This window comes from Pithys albifrons, chromosome 4, assembly GCF_047495875.1.
Source record: "Pithys albifrons albifrons isolate INPA30051 chromosome 4, PitAlb_v1, whole genome shotgun sequence".
NCBI classification, from domain to species: domain Eukaryota; kingdom Metazoa; phylum Chordata; class Aves; order Passeriformes; family Thamnophilidae; genus Pithys; species Pithys albifrons.
In genome coordinates this window covers 81,581,345-81,597,385 of record NC_092461.1, presented here as the reverse complement: position 1 = coordinate 81,597,385, position 16,041 = coordinate 81,581,345, and positions in this window count along the sequence as shown.

Genomic DNA, 16,041 nt, shown 5'->3' with positions numbered 1-16,041 from the left:
TTTGCTCTATGCCTCTTACTTAGGGTGCTGTTAAAAATCCAGAGACAACCTTCATGAACTTTTCTTCACAGTAGATTTATGGCAAAGCAGTGTCTTCATTGCTTTGTCTGCAATGCTGACATCCATTATTATGTATTTCATTTATTTTATCACTCCTTCAATTTTTATTTTCTGACATCAATTTTATAGGTGACAAACATTCCCTTGAGTTATGACTGGGTTGCCTCTTCACTCTTTCCCTAACACATTCATTGAAAGCACATGTTTGGATCCGCCTGTTCAAAACTGCCACAGTACAGAGTAAAAAGAGCAAATAAAAATGTTAATTAATTTTGCAGAGCTGATGGTGAAGATAAGCCAGAGCTACTAGTCCTCCCTACTTTTAGCAGCACAATGCAGTTCATCTCCATGGAGTTTTATCATCAATGAGGCCAAGAAGAAAATATGTTCTCCTGAAAGTGTGTAATAAATGTAAGTTTATAGTGCACCACATAGAGTTGCAAGGAGTTCACAATTACTATTGTGATTGCATCAATAAATAGTTAGAGATTTATGACTGCAAATAATGTTTTTCCACTCAGGGATGAGCACAGCACACATTTTATGAAACACTGGTATGGGCCATTACAGCCCAGTACTTTGTATCAAGGCATAACTCACTCACCTGCCAGATTGAAGGAAAAGGACTGAACCCTTTCCTGCATCATCACGTAACGAACTGTCTAGAGTTACAATTTCCAAAAAGTCATCCCGAACATTTGGTACCTGAGTCCCTGTTACACACTTGAAATATGAGTAATGTGATCACATATTTGCTGAGCACTTATGATCTCTTTGCCACTATTGAGACAAAACTCTGTTCACCCACATTTGTTCACATATATAGTCAGCATGTCTGGGTGCATGTCTGAGGCTTTAGGAATTTGATTGACTGGTGCTGTTCTGCGAAAGTGTAGAGGTGCTGGCTTCTAAGAGGATCATCAGGTATAAGACTCAGCTGGGCTTCTCAGCTTATTCCAGCAGTCTTTTTTTCTTTCTTTCCAAGCACAGAATCAATGAAATAAATCTGATATCTTTTTAAGCAGAAACTAATCATAAACATAACCAGAGCACCACATAATAATGGAAATTCTATGTGATCATTTCAGACTGGGACAAGGCTAAATGCACATTCACTTCCTGAGGAATCTGGATTTATTTTTCCATAGTCTCAGCCATTAACACTGTGAAAGGAGAAACCCAGTCCTACTGTCAAAAACATACAGCTGTTCAAGTGAACCTTATATTAATGAAGAGTTAGTTCAGCTGGAGGAAAGCAGACATTTAATTTTAGATTGCTCATATGAATTTTTGGACATTATATAAAGTGGTTTGTTTTTGCTATATACTCTGTGCAAATAAGTATAGGATATTATTTTGTAAAGTAAGAAATTCCCCAAATCTACTCACGGAGTTCTCATTAATTGATGTTTGACAAAATGTTTGGTGTTATGGATGTTTAAAAATAAAGAACAGAAGAAGAAATCTGTATGTCATGAACTCTCCTAAAGATCATTTAAATGCATAGAAATTAGATGCTCAGAATCAGTTTACTTATGTTCTTCCACCTTCTGTATATTTTCCCTCATCCTTTTCCAAGCTTGCTCTGGCCCTCCCTTTGACGAACGTAGAGGGCAAACATATCCAAAAGTTAATGACACTGGAGAAGTGTTGGTTTTTTTTTTTTTTTTTTTTTGAGATGACATCAAATTGAGAGAATGGTACCATAACTAAACTGCATTTTCTGTTCTGTTAAAATAAGCCTTCATCTTTTCTGTGGGGCAGTCATTTATGCCTTCCTTTTTAACCTTTTCCTTTTATATATTTGTCTGTGTTTTTATTTTTTAATTTTCTTAGATCCATTTTTGCCCCTACAATATTTCTCCATTTTATCAGACCTTTAGTTTCTCTTGTCTCTGAGAGTTTTTTCACTAATTTCTGTTCTCCAGAACCAGAAGTCTATATGGATGGATTAACAATGAACCTGTTGTTTCTCTGTACTCCCTCCCTCTCCCCCTCTCCCCCCGCCCCTCAGCACTTCTCAGAACTCTGAGGAGAAAATCTAAGGTGCATAGATTGAAAGTTGATTATTTTCCTGTGTAGCTCTTGACTCTTTGCTAGCTCACTTCTTTCTTCACTGTAGCAGTACTAAGGACCTTGAATCTTGAGCAGATGCTTACATTCTGGAAAAAACCGTTTTGCTTACAACAAATGAAAACTGCTGTGCAAAAACAGTTTTTGGAAAAAAAAATCAAACAAAGCCAACCGAAAAAAACAGGTGCAAGAGGTGGAACAAAATACCCTCCAGAGAAAATGTCTTTCTTTACACCTGGTTTCTGTTATTGTTGCACTTAAGAGCTTGCTGAATATGGGACACTGCAGATCCTGGATACTGTAGAGATGCCACAGAGCTCTCCTGGTGGAGCATCCATACCCTGGCTAGAGACCACAGGAGTACAGCACACAGTAGCCCATCACCTCCGTGGGATACCTGCCTTCACGCCCAGCTCTTGGGCCATGGCAGTGGCTACAGAGAACCAGGCGCAGCTGTCGGTGCTCAGGAGGCCCATAAATTTTTGGGTCGAGTGAAAAAATTGAACTGTTTTCTGGAAATTAGCCCCTCTTCACGCGAAAGATTCCATCCCCGTTCGCACGCTTGCCCCAGCTCCGTCTTTAGTCACGCTCGTCTCTTTGGCCAGGTCTTTGGGTAGCGGGCAAAGTGTATCATCAGAGAGGAGCCAAAAATCAGAGCTTCACACTCAGAGTGGGCAGGGGTCGTCCTGGCCCCTTCCCTCTCTCCACACCGCCCTGCGCTGCCTCATCCCAGTGTCCTGGTCCCCGTGTCCCGGTCCCCGTGTCCCGGTCCCCGTGTCCCGGTCCCCGTGTCCCGATCCCGGCGCCGACACACGATGGCGCCGCAGCCCCCCGTGCCGCTGGCCGGAGGCTGAGAGTCGGCGGTGGCGGCTGTGGCCGGCGATGGCTTTTTCCCCTGGGAGGAATGTGGAGGCCAGGGAACACAAATATCCCCGCCTTTCAGTGATCGTCAGGGTGCTGGCAAAGGGACGCACAAGCACATGGATGTGCCCCACTGTATTTCGGTCCGTGGTCCTCAGCTGCTCCCAGTGCGGACTGACTCACACAGCAGCTGAGAACATCAGCTTGTAGGGGACTGGGGAGTCATACTTGTAAAAAGAAGAGTGTGAGGGGTTTTTTCATTCCAGATGTAAATTTTCATGTGGATCTGGGCTTGGAGAAGCTGTTGAAGGAGTTTTGTGACAGGAATAGCTGTGGGTTACCTGCCTGTCTTCTTGGAACTCTCCTGAGGCATAAGAGAGATCAGGATGACAAGGTGGCATAAAGCCATGTTAGCTGAAATGCACTCACTGGACTGAAGCAGAACAAGAGGCAGTCAGCATTATGTGTGTATAGTGCACACACACACACACACACACACACAGATATGTCTCTACACAGTCTACAGATATTACTGAGATTTAAACGCAGGAAAAAGAAAGACTGCTCTGTTTTTTACAAGCCTTCCCCTTCATATGCTTCTGTGCCTTCAAACACATGCAAAGTGAGGCCTAGCAATATTTTTGCTGCAAGCAAAAACCAAGGAGCACTCAAAGCAAACCTCTGCACTCCCCTGCTGTGTTTGCTTTTCTTAGCCGGGTTAGCAAAAACTCAGAGGAATTTGCTGTTGTGTCTCTGTTTCTCCAAAATCTACTACCGCATGGAGAGAGAAAGAATGAAGGGGAGAAGGGACTGTGTTATGCTTCACATGGCAAGGAATTCAGTATGGGTATTGTAGCGCTGTGGAATTAAGGCAGCTGTGTCTTTATCTGAAGGATTTTGTGGTGCCCCAATGGCTACTAGGAATCAGGAAACAGCAATCACCTGGATGTGAGCTGAGGAGGATCGACGTCAGGTTTCCTCCTGCTGAGTCACTGTCCAGCCCATGCCTGGCACTAGGAGCTGGGCACGAGGGCAGGATGTGTTTAAATAAACTCAACAATGACTCAATGGATGTGCAGTACTCTGATAACAGTGTGGCTGAAACCACACTGTACTAAAGGGGCTATGCCAGCAACATCGGGGAACGGGAATTTGGATGCAGTCTGGAGATAGAAAGAAATGCAGTATTTTGGTGGGGAAAGACCGACATTAGCTGAAATTGGCCATAAGCAATTTATTGCCCTTTTCAGGAAGAGCCTGTCTGATAACAAGGTACTTTTCTTCCTCACCCTTCTCTAAGTACAAAAGTATCTCTTTCAGCTGTGCAGAGTTCCAAACTGAAGTCAAGCCTGGAGGAGCTGTAGTGGTTGCAGACATGTTCTAATTTAGCAAGGGTGGAGCAACTGTCCAGATCTGGATTATTGTCAGTCAGGCTGACAAAGCAGAACAAAACATCACCACAACAAAAACCTCTGCCCCGTGTTTGGCAAAGCATTATTTGTTTGTGAAGGCTGGGCTTCTGGTAAAGAGAAAATCTGAAAAGAAACTTAATGACTTGGTGGTCCTTCATAAGAGCCCTTAGCTTTTTCACCTCTGTGAGTTTTTTTCAATAACAAGCTGCTTGCACATGTGGAAACTTGCCTAACAGTAAATTATTAGTTGTTATTGTCCTATGTTGCTGAAAAAGGAGTATGTAAAGACCTACACTTTTAAAGAGCTTATGAAAGGCAGCTGGCGCTAGTTACCTGGGGCAGAATTATGCTAAACAACATGATCAACAAGAATATAAACAGTGAATGAAGCAGATTTCATAGGGAGCCTTGTCTCTGGTGTACTGCCACACAGTCCTCCTTACAGCTCTCCCTACCCCATGAGTTTCGGTTTCAGTCACAGGCAAAAACAGGGAAGAAAATCGGGGTCTTTTCTTTCAAGACATCATCAAAGACTTTCACTGCATTGTCAAAGGAGGGCAGTCTCAAGCAAAGCAAAAGATTTTAAAAAGCAAACCCTTATGAACCTGAGTGTTTACAAAAAATTCTGAGGCGCTTCATCTGATGCTGAAAAGTCTCTCTTGATACAAGCCACAGATACATTTTTCATAGCCATAGAAGCAAAAGGGCTCTCCCCTCTGAGTGCTTTTATAGAAGATGGTGAAACGGCAATGCAAAATCATAATGATTAAAGCACCATACATAGCAGACAGAAGAGATGAACTGATAGTCTAGTGAAAGGAACAGTAAATGATAAACAAGACTATCAAGAAACATTGAAAACTTAGGCTATTCTGTAGCAAATAGATAACAATGACAGTACCCTGAGGATAAGGGTAGGAGAAAGCAATGAGTCTTTTCATAGCAGTATATTTTTTGTAGAATAAAAGGCAACAAAATTCAGTAATAAACCCTCAGAAGACAAGTTGTCTGTATGTGTTATTAATGCAAGAAGAAGAATTTAAAGTGTCTTTGGCCCCAGAGAGAGCTATGTGTGCATCACCCATCTGCTAAGAATAAGGGCAAAATGGCAAAACACTGAAAAGTGCAAGAAATAATGGATGATCAAAAAACCTAGACATAAATGTGTTAGTAGGATGAAGTATGAGGCAGAAGTGGCAACTTGCTAAAATTAAACCAGTGAATCTAAACATTAAATGCATCTCTGATGCACCTTATTTGTTTCACTGAGAATACATTTGGCATGCAGTTGACAAACAGTGTTTATTAGTGTGCTAATATACCGAATTTGAACACTGAGAGGGAAATAAAGCAAATGATTGACAGCACTGAGATTTTATCTTGAAAGTTTCTGTAGGACACAGTGACATAGTATACGGATCCCTCTCAGACAAGTTGCTGAAGTCCCTGAATGCTTCATACCAAGAGGCAGCAAAACCATCCACTCCTCCAGCTCCAGCAGGAATGCGCCTGCCCTAGGGAGCAGCTGCTGAAGCTGTGCCTGGTTTTTGGTGCCTGCTGCACTGTGCCACCCAACAACTACATCAGTTTACAGTACAGTGACCTCTAGGACCGGAAGACCTCAAATAATTTGAACATCAGCAAGTAAATGTTATATTGTAGGCAAGATTTATTTATTCGGTTAGTGCTATGAATCTATGAATTTATTTTAATACAAATGTTTTATTTAGGCTACAGGACAGCCCTAATTTAAAAAAAAAAAAAAACAACACACACACTCAGAGCATGGCTGAGAAAGCAAGAAAGTGTGAGAAAAAGCCCAAATGCAAGATGTGAAAGGAATTCAGATTTTATGTTAAGTAAGTGTAAATAGTCAAAGTCTGGAGTAGGTGTATACAAGTGTCATATTACTCTGTGAGATGCCTTACTTCTTGTATTGTTTCTGACAAACATGGCTTTTAGAGACAAGGCACCAAACAAAACCAGTTGTTACTGAGGGTGACCATATTCTTACACCATACCAAGTACTGCTTGCAGAGGCAGTCAGGGTGGAACTTGTATTTTGTTGTTATGCAAGAGCACCCTAGAGCTGGTTAAGTATACGTTGGTTTCCCTTTTTAAAAATCCCCCAGAACTGAGAGATGTTTCTGCTGATACAATGCAGTCTGGATGTGGGAGCTTCCATGACATTGTGCCCTATTACTCTGCATCTCCTACCTAGTGAGGCAAAGCTTCCACAGCATGAGACACCTATAAACTAGGAGCTGTAGGCAAGTCTCCAGCTATCTAGAGATACTGGCCTTCTGGAGTCTCACCTGTAACTGATTAATTTTTTTGTGCAAATACCCCACTTTTTGTTTCTTCTTCCAGAAGCCTCAGGCTTTCATAAGTGGTTAATGGAGCAGGACTCCAGCTAAGCCTGGCAGGGATGCAACAGAGAGTGAGAGCAGTTCCATAGCTGGTATCCTTCTTGGGTTCCTGACTTCCTCATGCCAGCCCCAAGTGCTTTTCTCTGCTAAGTACTCATGTTCAGGCACTGTCAAAAGCTTTTCAGAGCTTTCATACCTCTTGTCCAATCACATATGTTTTTTCCTTAGTCTTATGAGCATCCACAACTGTTTGGGTGGACCAAACACAAAAAGCTCTTTTACCTGCAGATGTTTAATCTCCCTGCATATATGTGATCTGTGATATTTGCAAGTATTTGAAAAAGGAAGGGGTCTTTGATGCATTGCAACACCTTGAAAACAGTGATCTGAGAACCTAGACCACAAGGTAACAATGACCCAATTTTGTGCATTCATTCATTTGCTCATTACATCTGTGATGAAACAGAAGCACTGAATTAAATGGATGAAATTGTGAATCTGCAGAACATATGTACCACTTTTATAAATTCTGCTTGGCATTTACTTCGCCCTTAACAGAATAGCTTCTGAGCTCATTCTTAGTCTTCATGTTTGTCCTCACCAAGTACCTCTGAGTGTACTACTGTTGTCCTTGTTCCACAGCCTGTTCAGGAAGAGGGAGGTGAAGTGAACCACTTGATGACAACCAAGTCTTGGAAGTTTCAGTCTAGTGTGTGGACTTGGAGATCACTTTCTATGACAGGTATTAATTTTTTAATAAAGGGACTGGGACCATGGGATACAATTTCAGACTTCTTGAAGCTCAAAAAGTGAGCTTGTGAAGAAGGACATTCAGTAAATTTCTCCTACCTCATTCCCCGCTGATGGTGTGCCACGGGCCTGCTCCATCTCTTGGGTTAATTCTCATTTCATCTGTAATTCCTTCTCCCACATCAAATGTCTGAGACAATGGTCTAACGTTCTGAAAAAGGAGAATTCTGAAAGAAACTGAGATTTGGACCTGCAGACAATAACTATTCATGTAATTGGCTATCATGTCTATAATTACATTTTGTCCAAAAGACAGATCAAACTAAACTCACTGGAGAACAGGCTATTACTAATGAATAAACTTATCTCAGAGACAAAATTTCAGGTATTGTTTTAAGAGAACAAAAACACAGTAAAATATTGGTTTTGTGGTGTTTTCATGATTTTTTTTAAGTGATGGGCAAGAGAAGGTAACATGTCAAACATTACCTTTTTGAATGATGTTATAGTACTCCTATTTCCATGTTGCGGTGTGAACGAACATACCGTATACTTTGTCTCAGATCAGTAATGGACTCAGTGAGCCTTCTTCTGAGTCTTTTTTGTAAGTAGCCCATGTCAATAATCTTGAAAATTTTCTTAGATACAAACATTTATTCTCCTGCAGGTGCATGCAAATCTTTTTGCTTTTTGATTTCTCACTACATTGCCAAGGGTCCATTTCTGGTTTCCTTGGCAACTGGGGGAGAAATGGTGATAATTTCTGGGAAAGCTCTGTGTATTGCTCTTCCTCTGAAAAGTTTCCATTAAAAGAAAGTAGTTTCTTCTTTTCAGAAGTGAGCTAGCTGGAGCTCATGAGTGAAGTCTTCAGTGGGAGAAGCTGGAATTTGCCACCAGTGGATTTTGCCTCTGAGTGAGGCCACCAGTGCGATCTGTACAGTACAGAGCCAGACCCCTGGTGCAGTGGCTTTTCCTGTGCAAACACAGGGTAGGGTGTGGCCTGCACAAGGGTGGATTCCTAGGCTGGAATTATGGTAAGTTGTGGAGCCCTTTGAGTTCAGCAGATTGTGGGCAAAGAGGAAGGAAGCTGGATCTCAGGAGATATGGGGAACACAAACACCTCAGATGAGACTGAATGAACTGAAAACTGATCTCTGCAAGTTCAGAAAGACATGAATGTACCATGAGAGGTCTTGTGAGTAAATCTGTGGAGTCACAACAAAGAAATCTGCTGGGGAAAGCATGATGTTACTTTGTGAGTACCTATTAATTGAACAGCGCCATGCCTCCTTACCCATTCCTTATATAAGATTGATTGATTTCTAAACAGACCTTTATGAGACTGGAAGGAAGAATTAGCCAGTGCCTGTCTGACAATTTATAGCAGTGGGTTTCAACAGGAGAGAAGCAGTAAATTGTTCTGACTACATACAGTGCTGTGAGGAGATGGAAATTGCCAGTCCACCAAAACTTCAGAGCCATTAAGCGCCAACACTTATTCATTAGTATGTGCTTTTTCCTGCTAATGGTACCAGTTTCTGAATGGCCAGGGTATGATTCTGACATTCATTATCTTCTCAGTGTCTTTAAGGGGATTCAGCTAATTTTGCTCTTGACTTCTATAAAACCCTTCTTAGTGTCACTAATGCTCTGTAGACCTGAGTTACAAATACAGTGACTAGAAGTGAAGATCAAGGCTGGTACCCACCACTACACTGAAAACACCATCTGTGGCTGCGTAATAAGCTGTGCACGTTTGTGTGTAGTTGGGTCAATAGGAAGAAAGAAAGAATGAGGAAAAAAGGCTGACAAAGATTCTTTCTTCCCTGTCCACTCCCAAACCTACACAAACTTCAGTCATTTTGCACTGCCTTTTGTGCCTTGAAAGAAGCCCTTTAGCTATCAGCCAGAATCTTATCGTGCAAAATCTTCAAAGGAAACAGATTTCACCTTTCTGTTCCCTGGCAAAGGACACAATTGATTCCTCATCATTAATGATTAACAGAATGAAGACACTAAAATACATACCTACTCCCCCATCCCACCCCACCTCCCCCCACAAATCTGTTACCTGAGATCAGACACTGTCTCTCTGAGTCCTGACAGCAATCGATTTTGTCCTGGGGTCAGCCACATCTCCTCTTTGCCTGGCAGAGGATGGGCTTGCAGAAGCATACTCTGAGAGCTAATAGATCCAAAGAAAGCTTTGTCTCAGCTCCGGGGTGTATTTGTGCCAAGACCTTCATGTGAAGGGCAGCATCAGAGAAACCAACCAGGCAGAGCTAACTCTGCAGGATGGGAGCAGGGTTTGTATGAGCAGGAGGCTGGTGAAATGAGGAGGAGCTGAATAGTTCCTCCTGACTGCCCTAATAGGACTCACCTGGACTGCTTCATATAGAAGAAAGGGATTTCTTCAGTCCTTGCCTTGGCCACTTATGCTGTGAAGCTGTATGAGATCTGGAGGAAGAGGAAAACCTGGAAGGGAGGAGGCATAAAGCACACTTTTTGAAAACAAACAATAACAACCACAAGGCACTAGACTATGTGAGCAGCTGGTGTAACAACTACATACTGAGGAAATGGATAGCAGCTTCTATTCTGGCACTTTCAAAATTCTTTTATAAATATTACTTAAATTTGTCACACATGAAGGTCAAAGAGATCTCATTCTATCACTTACTTTGTGCTGCCATCTCACCAAACAGCCATTTTTTTTCAGAGTAAAGGGTTCCATTCTCTCTTTACAGAAGCTCAAGTAAAACTAGGAGAAAAGAAATATATTTGTTTTCACTTGTCATCACTCAAGACTTGGATGAGCCTGAATATCTACTGACTTCCTCACCCTCACAAGTATATAAACAGAAAGTTTTTTGTATTGGAAGCAAATAGATTTTCTGGAAAGAATAGAGAAGAAGAGATTGTTTTTACCTTGTGATTCACGTGGTCACTCCTTCCCCAGAAGTTCGCTCCTTTAAAATATGAGGGAATGTTGAGGCTACAGAGAGGGGTCAGAGACAGATGAATAGCAGAAGGGTGAGACAAAGACGCAGAAACGTCATTTTGTCACAATCTGCATTTTCAGGCACATCTCATCATGTTCTTACTGTTCCTAGTGGAGAGAAATCATAGGGTATTTTGTTTGTTTGTTTGGTGTTTGTTTTGTTGTTGTTATTGTTGTTGTTTTTCTAAATTATACAGCCCTGCCATAAACTGTGTAGAATAAGAACAGGAAGAAAGTAATAAAAGTGCAGTTATGTGAGCAGATGTTATGCTTAGACCTTGCCAACTAATGGCTGATATAAAATTGTGAAGAAGCTGAGTCTCCACAGGTGTTCAGAACTTGGCTGCAACTGCCACAAAGTACATGGGAAGAATGTTGTTCAATTTTTAAATGTGCAAAGACATTTCCTTGGGGAAACAATGGCCTTAATGATGAGGGTTTGAGGGAGTGAAAACAACTCATTAGTCATAAAGAAATCTTGGTGAGCCACCCAATCACTCAGGAATTTAAGATGATTCTTGTTCCCAGTAAGAATGCCTATGAATTTCAAAAGCATGTAAGAAGGATGAAGTGTTGCAAGAAGTGGATCTGAAGGAGGGAATAAACAAAGGGAATTAATCTTTGGACTTTTAAAAGAAAATAAATCTCCCATTGAACTAGAAATCTGACACCTGAATAGTACGACAAATCAATGTGTTTGCCTTTCAAAGTCTATTCTCCATCTTCTTTTGGTTAGTCCCAAAGAAAGATGCAAAACAGACCGTGCAAACTGCTTCCCAAAGTAAAGTGCTGTCTGGCCACAGGACCTGCTTGTCATGTTGTGACTGCAGGATAATAGAGCTCACAAATCACAATGCTGTGCCCACTCCCATGTACACACTTTGTACAGCTCTTCATTCATCTCTTTGTTCAGGCAACTTGAATTTCTCAGCACATCTGTTAAGGCCTTTCAGAACAGGTTGATTCCTTGTTGGAAGATAAATGATGGATGTAGAGTTTGAGGAAATTCACTCTTACTTTGCTTTAATCAGAGCTGGCCAAACCCAAATAAGTGTTCTTTGGAGAAACATGTCATTATTTTGACATTTGTTTTTGTTCCAGTTTGAATTACACCAAATTTGCCCAGATTTCTAGAAGAAAGTCTCTATGAAGAAATGAATTTTGCAGGAAATGCCAAGAACATGGTATTTTTGCAGTGCAGCATGCCTCCTCGAGAGGTAGGCATGCCAAGCCATCAAAGAAATGTGGAGATGGTGGTGCTCCATACTTCGCATAGTCTGGAATGAGGTCTTCCATGGATCCAGCAGTTCATCTCATCTTGAACTGGGGCTCTGAAGAGTTTGGGGCCTCCTGGATTGCTGCTTCCTGGACAGAAGATGCAGAAACGGTGGTGAAGCAGTCCTGCACTGTGGTACAGTGCTGCAGAGAACTGGGCTTTACCACACGGCTACTGGCTCAGGAAGCAATTTCCTGATGGAAATCAGAATTTAATTCAGCTAAAGCACTAACAAAAAACAATTCCACATCATGTTACGAGTTTTGTGACCTCATCATGTTACGAGTTTTGTGAATCAGCATTTTCTAATTAAATTTTGCCAAGTAATTATCAGCCAGTGATTTTTGTAATTGCCCTCTCAGCATGCTTGCACAGAGAGAGCCCCTTCACTCTGAACTCAGGTAGCAAAAGGATGTGTTCATTTTCTCCTTAGAGTTGAGCCAAAATTTGCATCTCTCAGTAGTTCCCTACAGTCATGACTTTAAGTTTGTTTTCTCAACCCAAACTGATCCCATCTACTCTGTATAGAAGGTCACTGCGTTTGAAATGCTACTCTCCAAGTAAGCCCATTACTTCCTTTCACTGAGCCTGACTGTCAATAGGCCACCTGGAGCACTGGGATATGGGACTTTTGAGTTAGGGTGGGTGCATGGCAGAGAACAGAATCTCACACTCTTCCCAAGGCAAATAAAACACAAATATAAAGAAAGAGATTGAAGTAAAGTTGTTGCAGGGCCAATTGTCTGCACAGGTTTGGATAATGGTCAGTTTTTGGTTGGGGTTTTGGTTTAGTTTTTGCATTTTGTTGGGTTTTTTTGGCAATGATTCAAACAAGATTCTGCAGTCAGAAGACTGCAGATGGAAGAGCTCAACAAGGCTCTTTGCCCTGTTGGGATCATTTGTCAAACTACCACTGGTTTGGTAGCACAGAGGTAGATGACCGTAATGTACTTTTGAAAATGCTTGTGTTGCTCTTTCTAGAGTACCTATGTCCAGATACTTATGAAATATGCAGTTTTATCTTGGTTAGTATATTTTGCTAAATGCTGCTGTGTTATTTCAAGAATAGACAGACTTTTTCCTGCTGTGATTTTTCTCCTCGCTTGGAAAGAAATTGTATCTTAGGAGATCATAATTATGTATGTACCGAAATTCATATATAATTTAAGTTAAAGCTTATTTAAGGTATCCTTAAGTTATGGATTATTTTGTCTTGGATTTTAGGATGGAGGGATTTGCAGAAGAGGAAGATTATATTGGTATCCGTAGTTAAGAATAGATCAGTGTGAGTTCAGACCTTATTTAGGAAGACAGTGGAAGGGAATAAGCTAGGAAGGGTGAGGAAGAAAGTGACTTTCAACACTTTGATTTGCCTAAGGCTACAACTTGTACTTCATTAGACAGTAATGAATCTTAACCCTAGTTGTCCCTAAATGGCTGTGTTGATTTAAAGGTAAATTGGTGGGAGAAATGAACCAGATTCAAGAGAGATTGCAAGTCAGAGTTACAATTTACTAAAAAAAAATACCGCGATACAGAGAAAAATTGGTTTTAACCCACAGAAAACCAGGTATATAACCAGCACCCTGGGGCATGAACAGAATGATGTTCATTAACCCCTGTGCTGAGCCCCACATGGTCCCTCTGAGTCCAAAGCAAAAGGAAAGGAAAACCTTTTGGTAAGGATGATCGTCAGTCTGGTCGAGAGTGGCAGTCACAGTCCTGTCGAGGTTCTGGTCCTCCTCTGGATCCCATGAGTGGTACCAGAAGTCCCCAAACCCCATGATTATATATGCTCAGGTTCAGGTGGGAATGCCCAGTACCTCCCCCAAGGTGAGGAGCTCCACAATGGGTGATTTAACTCTGTGAGTCATGGGGTATTTTTGGAATCTTTGATGGCCCATTAGCAGACATGACCCCTCAGGCTGAGTGTGAAGGTGCTAATTCCTCCTCAGAGGGAACTTATGATGGCTTAGTCACTGGTGTGAAGACAGAAACACTTCCCTACCTCTCAGCGTTCTTCAACACCCAGCTTGTGGCCTGATGTGCCAGGTGTGCCCTGGGCAGATGCTGCTAATGATCCATTATTAACAGTTTGTTAGAAATGACATAGAGAGAATAGAATATACTGTTTTGCTTTCACCCACATGGTGATAAGCTGTAACTAGGACAATGGCTTCAGATTTTTGAGAAGACATGAGAGAAAAGTTGAGATTGCTCTAAATATGCTTCATGTTACTTTAGGTAATGGATAAAGTGAAGTGATTTTAATGAGGCTTTCTGGTCACACTTGAAGTAAACTATGATACTGTACTAATATACAGTATGGCAGTCCTCTTACACTACATTTATATATAAAATATGTAAATTATATACACACATACATAAAATATGTAAACATTAATTTCCTATATTATGGAGAAACTTATTGAGGGCAATAAAAGCTGGAAGATTATCCACCCCATTTACCAACAGAGTGGGTGTTGATGTATGTCAGTTATACACAATGCATAGGAAAGAGAGAAGATCATGCATCAGCTGTTAGTCTGTCCATTAGATACTTGAGTAATGAGATTTCAAAAGCTTTTTGAAAGCTTGGCATTAGCCTGGAAGATCTTCTATCCACTCTTTGTCTGCTAGAGATAGCACATTTCTTTTAATTTACAAAATCATTTAATGCACTGAAAGAGACGGAGTGGCCAACAGAACCGCCAGGGAGAACTGCAAACCACAGATAGCAAGGACCATTGAAGGCATTTCTGTTACACAACTTGCCAGACTTATTTTTTGAAAAACTATTAGTCAAACATGCCATGACAAATCATTTTGTAACTTTGTAATTTTACGTAGCCACATGTCAAAAAGCATTCAAAGTTATTCAAATGTAAAAGGAACAAGAATTCATTGTTATGATTTTATTTGACTTGCCAGTGACTGCCAAGACTACCAAGAACCAAATAATGAGGATAACACAGCACTTCTACCTCTGTTGCCAGTAGATCACCAGAATATGCAGAAGGTACTTAACTCTTTGCTTTGACAGATGAGCTTTGGGATCTACCTGCAATGTTTTAGGAGGTTGGGGCTCACAGCCCTGCCTGTCCTTTCCTGGCAGACAGATGACTGGAAATAAAATACTACTGATACCTGTCTACTGAGCCCAAATGGTATCTCCAAGATCTCACGTGTTAAAATAATGATATATTATTGCACCAGTGGTTCTTCTGCTCTGAGGTGTTGTGAAGAAGAAGGAAGAGGAAGATCTTATATAGTCTCAATTCTTCATTGTTCCCTTGATAAATGTCAGTCACTTGGAGCCTTATGTTAGGCTCTGAATTTGGGTACAGTGCTGTTGTTATTTCCAGGGGAGCCAGTGTAAGACTTTGGGGTAGAATGGAATCATATGTCCATTTTAAGTTAGTTTTTTGTCTCATTTCCCTCAAGAGGGGTTGTTCTGATGTTTCCTGTCCTCATTTCTACCCTTTTTATCAGGGTTACTTACAAAGCTGTTTAGTCTCACTGGTTCCCCATTGAATTCTGGGGAACCTGATAGTACATAGGAAAAAAAAAGTTTTAAAAAAATTTAAAAGACAATTTAAAATTTAAAAGAAAATTAGGGGTTTTAGCAAGCTTTGGGGACAGTAATTCTGTCGACAAAGTTTTCACTGTGCATATGGCTGACACAGTATTGTACAAATGAGATGCTTAATATAGACTAAATCTAGACCTTTCCTCAATCAGCAGAGTTCAAGACTAAGACCAGAAATATTCAACAAAGCTCTAGGGTCTATTTATCTTGGGGTATGGCTGAACAATTGCAAGGGGATTAAAAAATGCACTTTAGTAGCTAGGACTTAATCTATGCGTTATTAGAACCAGACAAATCAGAACAATGGGTTAAATTACTCCTTTACTATTAATTTTGTTTAGATTTGGAATATACCATTACTGGTGAGCTATAAACAAATACGATTAGCAAAGTCTGCTAGTGAATCAGGGCCTTTTGGAATATTTGTGTCTGGAGAGATTAATCAGCAGCAATATAAGCAATTTATTATACAATAAACAAGAGAAACAGTGGAAGTAAGGAAGTCTGTTTTTCTTTAAGCTCATGTCTGATTTCCAGACTTGACCCCACTGCAGTAATTGCAGCCTCCTCAGAATGTCTGAGTGTCCTGTCATTCCTGCAGTTCCCTCTCCACAAATGTTAAGCCTCTTCACAGTGTCTCCAGGCCCTTC